The following is an 11,606-nucleotide window of genomic DNA, read 5'->3' as shown; positions in this document are numbered from 1 at the left end:
AAATATAATTTTAAATGAGTGATTCATAAATATAAAAACATTTATAATTTTTTTTTGTACAGAAAGATTGTATGAAAATGTATCAAAATATAATTTTAAATGAATGATTCATAAATATAAAAACATTTATAATTATTTTTTTACAGAAAGATTGTATGAAAATGTATCAAAATATAATTTTAAATGAGTGATTCATAAATATAAAAACATTCATAATTTTTTTTGTACAGAAAGATTTTATGAAAATGTATCAAAATATAATTTTAAATGAGTGATTCATAAATATGATAAAAACATTTATAATTTCTTTTGTACAGAAAGATTGTATGAAAATGTATCAAAATAAAAATTTAAATGAGTGATTCATAAATATAAAAACATTTATAATTTTTTTGTACAGAAAGATTGTATGAAAATGTATCGAAATATAATTTTAAATGAGTGATTCATAAATATGATAAAAACATTTATAATTTTTTTTGTACAGAAAGATTGTATGAAAATGTATCAAAATATAATTTTAAATGAGTGATCCATAAATATGATAAAAACATTTATAATTTTTTTTTGTACAGAAAGATTGTATGAAAATGTATCAAAATATAATTTTAAATAAGTGATTCATAAATATAAAAACATTTATAAGTTTTTTTTGTACAGAAAGATTGTATGAAAATGTATCAAAATATAATTTTAAATGAGTGATTCATAAATATAAAAACATTTATAATTTTTTTTTGTACAGAAAGATTGTATAAAAATGTATCAAAATATAATTTTAAATGAGTGATTCATAAATATAAAAACATTTATAATTTTTTTTTGTACAGAAAGATTGTATGAAAATGTATCAAAATATAATTTTAAATGAGTGATTCATAAATATTATAAAAACATTTATAATTTTTTTTGTACAGAAAGATTGTATGAAAATGTATCAAAATATAATTTTAAATGAGTGATTCATAAATATAAAAACATTTATAATTTTTTTTTGTACAGAAAGATTGTATGAAAATGTATCAAAATATAATTTTAAATTAGTGATTCATAAATATGATAAAAACATTTATAATTTTTTTTGTACAGAAAGATTGTATGAAAATGTATCAAAATATAATTTTAAATGAGTGATTCATAATATAAAAACATTTATAATTTTTTTTGTACAGAAAGATTGTTTGAAAATGTATCAAAATATAATTTTAAATGAGTTATTCATAAATATGATAAAAACATTTATAATTTTTTTTGTACAGAAAGATTGTATGAAAATGTATCAAAATATAATTTTAAATGAGTGATTCATAATATAAAAACATTTATAATTTTTTTTGTACAGAAAGATTGTTTGAAAATGTATCAAAATATAATTTTAAATGAGTGATTCATAAATATGATAAAAACATTTATAATTTTTTTTGTACAGAAAGATTGTATGAAAATGTATCAAAATATAATTTTAAATGAGTGTTTCATAATATAAAAACATTTATAATTTTTTTTGTACAGAAAGATTGTTTGAAAATGTATCAAAATATTATTTTAAATGAGTGATTCATAAATATGATAAAAACATTTATAATTTTTTTTGTACAGAAAGATTGTATGAAAATGTATCAAAATATAATTTTAAATGAGTGATTCATAAATATAAAAACATTTATAATTTTTTTTTGTACAGAAAGATTGTATGAAAATGTATCAAAATATAATTTTAAATGAGTGATTCATAAATATGATAAAAACATTTATAATTTTTTTTGTACAGAAAGATTGTATGAAAATGTATCAATCTATAAATTTAAATGAGTGATTCATAAATATAAAAACATTTATAATTTTTTTTTTGTACAGAAAGATTGTATGAAAATGTACCAAAATATAATTTTAAATGAGTGATTCATAAATATGATAAAAACATTTATAATTTTTTTTGTACAGAAAGATTGTATGAAAATGTATCAAAATATAATTTTAAATGAGTGATCCATGAATATGATAAAAACATTTATAATTTTTTTTTGTACAGAAAGATTGTATGAAAATGTATCAAAATATAATTTTAAATAAGTGATTCATAAATATAAAAACATTTATAAGTTTTTTTTGTACAGAAAGATTGTATGAAAATGTATCAAAATATAATTTTAAATGAGTGATTCATAAATATAAAAACATTTATAATTTTTTTTTGTACAGAAAGATTGTATGAAAATGTATCAAAATATAATTTTAAATTAGTGATTCATAAATATAAAAACATTTATTATTTTCTTTGTACAGAAAGATTGTATGAAAATGTATCAAAATATAATTTTAAATAAGTGATTCATAAATATAAAAACATTTATAATTTTTTTTTTTTTTGTACAGAAAGATTGTATGAAAATGTATCAAAATATAATTTTAAATGAGTGATTCATAAATATGATAAAAACATTTATAATTTTTTTTTGTACAGAAAGATTGTATGAAAATGTATCAAAATATAATTTTAAATAAGTGATTCATAAATATGATAAAAACATTTATAATTTTTTTTTGTACAGAAAGATTGTATGAAAATGTATCAAAATATAATTTTAAATGAGTTATTCATAAATATGATAAAAACATTTATAATTTTTTTTTGTACAGAAAGATTGTATGAAAATGTATCAAAATATAATTTTAAATGAGTGATTCATAAATATGATAAAAACATTTATAATTTTTTTTGTACAGAAAGATTGTATGAAAATGTATCAAAATATAATTTTAAATAAGTGATTCATAAATATGATAAAAACATTTATAATTTTTTTTGTACAGAAGGATTGTATGAAAATGTATCAAAATATAATTTCAAATGAGTGATTCATAAATATAAAAACATTTATAATTTTTTTTTGTACAGAAAGATTGTATGAAAATGTATCAAAATATAACTTTAAATGAGTGATTCATAAATATAAAAACATTTATAATTTATTTTGTACAGAAAGATTGTATGAAAATGTATCAAAATATAATTTTAAATGAGTGATTCATAAATATGATAAAAACATTTATAATTTTTTTTGTACAGAAAGATTGTATGAAAATGTATCAAAATATAATTTTAAATGAGTGATTCATAAATATAAAAACATTTATAAGTTTTTTTTGTACAGAAAGATTGTATGAAAATGTATCAAAATATAATTTTAAATGAGTGATTCATAAATATGATAAAAACATTTATAATTTTTTTTGTACAGAAAGATTGTATGAAAATGTATCAAAATATAATTTTAAATGAGTGATTCATAAATATAAAAACATTTATAAGTTTTTTTTGTACAGAAAGATTGTATGAAAATGTATCAAAATATAATTTTAAATGAGTGATCCATAAATATGATAAAAACATTTATAATTTTTTTTTGTACAGAAAGATTGTATGAAAATGTATCAAAATATAATTTTAAATAAGTGATTCATAAATATAAAAACATTTATAAGTTTTTTTTTGTACAGAAAGATTGTATGAAAATGTATCAAAATATAATTTTAAATGAGTGATTATTAAATATAAAAACATTTATAATTTTTTTTTGTACAGAAAGATTGTATGAAAATGTATCAAAATATAATTTTAAATGAGTGATTCATAATATAAAAACATTTATAATTTTTTTTTGTACAGAAAGATTGTATGAAAATGTATCAAAATATAATTTTAAATGAGTGATTCATAAATATAAAAACATTTATAATTTTTTTTGTACAGAAAGATTGTATGAAAATGTATCAAAATATAATTTTAAATGAGTGATTCATAAATATAAAAACATTTATAATTGTTTTTTTGTACAGAAAGATTGTATGAAAATGTATCAAAATATAATTTTAAATGAGTGATTCATAAATATGATAAAAACATTTATAATTTTTTTTGTACAGAAAGATTGTATGAAAATGTATCAAAATATAATTTTAAATGAGTGATTCATAAATATAAAAACATTTATAATTTTTTTTTGTACAGAAAGATTGTATGAAAATGTATCAAAATATAATTTTAAATGAGTGATTCATAAATATGATAAAAACATTTATAATTTTTTTTGTACAGAAAGATTGTATGAAAATGTATCAATCTATAAATTTAAATGAGTGATTCATAAATATAAAAACATTTATAATTTTTTTTCTACAGAAAGATTGTATGAAAATGTATCAAAATATAATTTTAAATGAGTGATTCATAAATATGATAAAAACATTTATAATTTTTTTTGTACAGAAAGATTGTATGAAAATGTATCAAAATATAATTTTAAATGAGTGATCCATGAATATGATAAAAACATTTATAATTTTTTTTTGTACAGAAAGATTGTATGAAAATGTATCAAAATATAATTTTAAATAAGTGATTCATAAATATAAAAACATTTATAAGTTTTTTTTGTACAGAAAGATTGTATGAAAATGTATCAAAATATAATTTTAAATGAGTGATTCATAAATATAAAAACATTTATAATTTTTTTTTGTACAGAAAGATTGTATGAAAATGTATCAAAATATAATTTTAAATTAGTAATTCATAAATATAAAAACATTTATTATTTTCTTTGTACAGAAAGATTGTATGAAAATGTATCAAAATATAATTTTAAATAAGTGATTCATAAATATAAAAACATTTATAATTTTTTTTTTTTTTTTGTACAGAAAGATTGTATGAAAATGTATCAAAATATAATTTTAAATGAGTGATTCATAAATATGATAAAAACATTTATAATTTTTTTTTGTACAGAAAGATTGTATGAAAATGTATCAAAATATAATTTTAAATAAGTGATTCATAAATATGATAAAAACATTTATAATTTTTTTTTGTACAGAAAGATTGTATGAAAATGTATCAAAATATAATTTTAAATGAGTGATTCATAAATATGATAAAAACATTTATAATTTTTTTTTGTACAGAAAGATTGTATGAAAATGTATCAAAATATAATTTTAAATGAGTGATTCATAAATATGATAAAAACATTTATAATTTTTTTTGTACAGAAAGATTGTATGAAAATGTATCAAAATATAATTTTAAATAAGTGATTCATAAATATGATAAAAACATTTATAATTTTTTTTTGTACAGAAAGATTGTATGAAAATGTATCAAAATATAATTTTAAATAAGTGATTCATAAATATGATAAAAACATTTATAATTTTTTTTGTACAGAAGGATTGTATGAAAATGTATCAAAATATAATTTCAAATGAGTGATTCATAAATATAAAAACATTTATAATTTTTTTTTGTACAGAAAGATTGTATGAAAATGTATCAAAATATAACTTTAAATGAGTGATTCATAAATATAAAAACATTTATAATTTATTTTGTACAGAAAGATTGTATGAAAATGTATCAAAATATAATTTTAAATGAGTGATTCATAAATATGATAAAAACATTTATAATTTTTTTTGTACAGAAAGATTGTATGAAAATGTATCAAAATATAATTTTAAATGAGTGATTCATAAATATAAAAACATTTATAAGTTTTTTTTGTACAGAAAGATTGTATGAAAATGTATCAAAATATAATTTTAAATGAGTGATTCATAAATATGATAAAAACATTTATAATTTTTTTTGTACAGAAAGATTGTATGAAAATGTATCAAAATATAATTTTAAATGAGTGATTCATAAATATAAAAACATTTATAAGTTTTTTTTGTACAGAAAGATTGTATGAAAATGTATCAAAATATAATTTTAAATGAGTGATCCATAAATATGATAAAAACATTTATAATTTTTTTTTGTACAGAAAGATTGTATGAAAATGTATCAAAATATAATTTTAAATAAGTGATTCATAAATATAAAAACATTTATAAGTTTTTTTTTGTACAGAAAGATTGTATGAAAATGTATCAAAATATAATTTTAAATGAGTGATTATTAAATATAAAAACATTTATAATTTTTTTTTGTACAGAAAGATTGTATGAAAATGTATCAAAATATAATTTTAAATGAGTGATTCATAATATAAAAACATTTATAATTTTTTTTTGTACAGAAAGATTGTATGAAAATGTATCAAAATATAAATTTAAATGGGTTATTCATAAATATAAAAACATTTATAATTTTTTTGTACAGAAAGATTGTATGAAAATGTATCAAAATATAATTTTAAATGAGTGATTCATAAATATAAAAACATTTATAATTTTTTTTTGTACAGAAAGATTGTATGAAAATGTATCAAAATATAATTTTAAATGAATGATTCATAAATATAAAAACATTTATAATTATTTTTTTACAGAAAGATTGTATGAAAATGTATCAAAATATAATTTTAAATGAGTGATTCATAAATATAAAAACATTTATAATTTTTTTTGTACAGAAAGATTTTATGAAAATGTATCAAAATATAATTTTAAATGAGTGATTCATAAATATGATAAAAACATTTATAATTTCTTTTGTACAGAAAGATTGTATGAAAATGTATCAAAATATAAATTTAAATAAGTGATTCATAAATATAAAAACATTTATAATTTTTTTGTACAGAAAGATTGTATGAAAATGTATCGAAATATAATTTTAAATGAGTGATTCATAAATATGATAAAAACATTTATAATTTTTTTTGTACAGAAAGATTGTATGAAAATGTATCAAAATATAATTTTAAATGAGTGATCCATAAATATGATAAAAACATTTATAATTTTTTTTTGTACAGAAAGATTGTATGAAAATGTATCAAAATATAATTTTAAATAAGTGATTCATAAATATAAAAACATTTATAAGTTTTTTTTGTACAGAAAGATTGTTTGAAAATGTATCAAAATATAATTTTAAATGAGTGATTCATAAATATGATAAAAACATTTATAATTTTTTTTGTACAGAAAGATTGTATGAAAATGTATCAAAATATAATTTTAAATGAGTGATTCATAATATAAAAACATTTATAATTTTTTTTGTACAGAAAGATTGTTTGAAAATGTATCAAAATATTATTTTAAATGAGTGATTCATAAATATGATAAAAACATTTATAATTTTTTTTGTACAGAAAGATTGTATGAAAATGTATCAAAATATAATTTTAAATGAGTGATTCATAAATATAAAAACATTTATAATTTTTTTTTGTACAGAAAGATTGTATGAAAATGTATCAAAATATAATTTTAAATGAGTGATTCATAAATATGATAAAAACATTTATAATTTTTTTTGTACAGAAAGATTGTATGAAAATGTATCAATCTATAAATTTAAATGAGTGATTCATAAATATAAAAACATTTATAATTTTTTTTTTGTACAGAAAGATTGTATGAAAATGTACCAAAATATAATTTTAAATGAGTGATTCATAAATATGATAAAAACATTTATAATTTTTTTTGTACAGAAAGATTGTATGAAAATGTATCAAAATATAATTTTAAATGAGTGATCCATGAATATGATAAAAACATTTATAATTTTTTTTTGTACAGAAAGATTGTATGAAAATGTATCAAAATATAATTTTAAATAAGTGATTCATAAATATAAAAACATTTATAAGTTTTTTTTGTACAGAAAGATTGTATGAAAATGTATCAAAATATAATTTTAAATGAGTGATTCATAAATATAAAAACATTTATAATTTTTTTTTGTACAGAAAGATTGTATGAAAATGTATCAAAATATAATTTTAAATTAGTGATTCATAAATATAAAAACATTTATTATTTTCTTTGTACAGAAAGATTGTATGAAAATGTATCAAAATATAATTTTAAATAAGTGATTCATAAATATATAAACATTTATAATTTTTTTTTTTTTTTTGTACAGAAAGATTGTATGAAAATGTATCAAAATATAATTTTAAATGAGTGATTCATAAATATGATAAAAACATTTATAATTTTTTTTTGTACAGAAAGATTGTATGAAAATGTATCAAAATATAATTTTAAATAAGTGATTCATAAATATGATAAAAACATTTATAATTTTTTTTTGTACAGAAAGATTGTATGAAAATGTATCAAAATATAATTTTAAATGAGTTATTCATAAATATGATAAAAACATTTATAATTTTTTTTTGTACAGAAAGATTGTATGAAAATGTATCAAAATATAATTTTAAATGAGTGATTCATAAATATGATAAAAACATTTATAATTTTTTTTGTACAGAAAGATTGTATGAAAATGTATCAAAATATAATTTTAAATAAGTGATTCATAAATATGATAAAAACATTTATAATTTTTTTTGTACAGAAGGATTGTATGAAAATGTATCAAAATATAATTTCAAATGAGTTATTCATAAATATAAAAACATTTATAATTTTTTTTTGTACAGAAAGATTGTATGAAAATGTATCAAAATATAACTTTAAATGAGTGATTCATAAATATAAAAACATTTATAATTTATTTTGTACAGAAAGATTGTATGAAAATGTATCAAAATATAATTTTAAATGAGTGATTCATAAATATGATAAAAACATTTATAATTTTTTTTGTACAGAAAGATTGTATGAAAATGTATCAAAATATAATTTTAAATGAGTGATTCATAAATATAAAAACATTTATAAGTTTTTTTGTACAGAAAGATTGTATGAAAATGTATCAAAATATAATTTTAAATGAGTGATTCATTAATATGATAAAAACATTTATAATTTTTTTTGTACAGAAAGATTGTATGAAAATGTATCAAAATATAATTTTAAATGAGTGATTCATAAATATAAAAACATTTATAAGTTTTTTTTGTACAGAAAGATTGTATGAAAATGTATCAAAATATAATTTTAAATGAGTGATCCATAAATATGATAAAAACATTTATAATTTTTTTTTGTACAGAAAGATTGTATGAAAATGTATCAAAATATAATTTTAAATAAGTGATTCATAAATATAAAAACATTTATAAGTTTTTTTTTGTACAGAAAGATTGTATGAAAATGTATCAAAATATAATTTTAAATGAGTGATTATTAAATATAAAAACATTTATAATTTTTTTTTGTACAGAAAGATTGTATGAAAATGTATCAAAATATAATTTTAAATGAGTGATTCATAATATAAAAACATTTATAATTTTTTTTTGTACAGAAAGATTGTATGAAAATGTATCAAAATATAATTTTAAATGAGTGATTCATAAATATAAAAACATTTATAATTTTTTTTGTACAGAAAGATTGTATGAAAATGTATCAAAATATAATTTTAAATGAGTGATTCATAAATATAAAAACATTTATAATTGTTTTTTTGTACAGAAAGATTGTATGAAAATGTATCAAAATATAATTTTAAATGAGTGATTCATAAATATGATAAAAACATTTATAATTTTTTTTGTACAGAAAGATTGTATGAAAATGTATCAAAATATAATTTTAAATGAGTGATTCATAAATATAAAAACATTTATAATTTTTTTTTGTACAGAAAGATTGTATGAAAATGTATCAAAATATAATTTTAAATGAGTGATTCATAAATATGATAAAAACATTTATAATTTTTTTTGTACAGAAAGATTGTATGAAAATGTATCAATCTATAAATTTAAATGAGTGATTCATAAATATAAAAACATTTATAATTTTTTTTTTTGTACAGAAAGATTGTATGAAAATGTATCAAAATATAATTTTAAATGAGTGATTCATAAATATGATAAAAACATTTATAATTTTTTTTGTACAGAAAGATTGTATGAAAATGTATCAAAATATAATTTTAAATGAGTGATCCATGAATATGATAAAAACATTTATAATTTTTTTTTGTACAGAAAGATTGTATGAAAATGTATCAAAATATAATTTTAAATAAGTGATTCATAAATATAAAAACATTTATAAGTTTTTTTTTGTACAGAAAGATTGTATGAAAATGTATCAAAATATAATTTTAAATGAGTGATTATTAAATATAAAAACATTTATAATTTTTTTTTGTACAGAAAGATTGTATGAAAATGTATCAAAATATAATTTTAAATTAGTGATTCATAAATATAAAAACATTTATTATTTTCTTTGTACAGAAAGATTGTATGAAAATGTATCAAAATATAATTTTAAATAAGTGATTCATAAATATAAAAACATTTATAATTTTTTTTTTTTTTGTACAGAAAGATTGTATGAAAATGTATCAAAATATAATTTTAAATGAGTGATTCATAAATATGATAAAAACATTTATAATTTTTTTTTGTACAGAAAGATTGTATGAAAATGTATCAAAATATAATTTTAAATAAGTGATTCATAAATATGATAAAAACATTTATAATTTTTTTTTGTACAGAAAGATTGTATGAAAATGTATCAAAATATAATTTTAAATGAGTGATTCATAAATATGATAAAAACATTTATAATTTTTTTTTGTACAGAAAGATTGTATGAAAATGTATCAAAATATAATTTTAAATGAGTGATTCATAAATATGATAAAAACATTTATAATTTTTTTTGTACAGAAAGATTGTATGAAAATGTATCAAAATATAATTTTAAATAAGTGATTCATAAATATGATAAAAACATTTATAATTTTTTTTTGTACAGAAAGATTGTATGAAAATGTATCAAAATATAATTTTAAATAAGTGATTCATAAATATGATAAAAACATTTATAATTTTTTTTGTACAGAAGGATTGTATGAAAATGTATCAAAATATAATTTCAAATGAGTGATTCATAAATATAAAAACATTTATAATTTTTTTTTGTACAGAAAGATTGTATGAAAATGTATCAAAATATAACTTTAAATGAGTGATTCATAAATATAAAAACATTTATAATTTATTTTGTACAGAAAGATTGTATGAAAATGTATCAAAATATAATTTTAAATGAGTGATTCATAAATATGATAAAAACATTTATAATTTTTTTTGTACAGAAAGATTGTATGAAAATGTATCAAAATATAATTTTAAATGAGTGATTCATAAATATAAAAACATTTATAAGTTTTTTTTGTACAGAAAGATTGTATGAAAATGTATCAAAATATAATTTTAAATGAGTGATTCATAAATATGATAAGAACATTTATAAGTTTTTTTGTACAGAAAGATTGTATGAAAATGTATCAAAATATAATTTTAAATGAGTGATTCATAAATATAAAAACATTTATCAGTTTTTTTTGTACAGAAAGATTGTATGAAAATGTATCAAAATATAATTTTAAATGAGTGATCCATAAATATGATAAAAACATTTATAATTTTTTTTTGTACAGAAAGATTGTATGAAAATGTATCAAAATATAATTTTAAATAAGTGATTCATAAATATAAAAACATTTATAAGTTTTTTTTTGTACAGAAAGATTGTATTAAAATGTATCAAAATATAATTTTAAATGAGTGATTATTAAATATAAAAACATTTATAATTTTTTTTTGTACAGAAAGATTGTATGAAAATGTATCAAAATATAATTTTAAATGAGTGATTCATAATATAAAAACATTTATAATTTTTTTTGTACAGAAAGATTG

This window comes from Euprymna scolopes, chromosome 8 (genome assembly GCF_053919585.1).
Source record: "Euprymna scolopes isolate OS-2025 chromosome 8, ASM5391958v1, whole genome shotgun sequence".
Lineage (NCBI taxonomy): Eukaryota > Metazoa > Mollusca > Cephalopoda > Sepiida > Sepiolidae > Euprymna > Euprymna scolopes.
The sequence above is the reverse complement of the archived record's forward strand: the minus strand, read 5'-3'. Positions refer to the sequence as shown.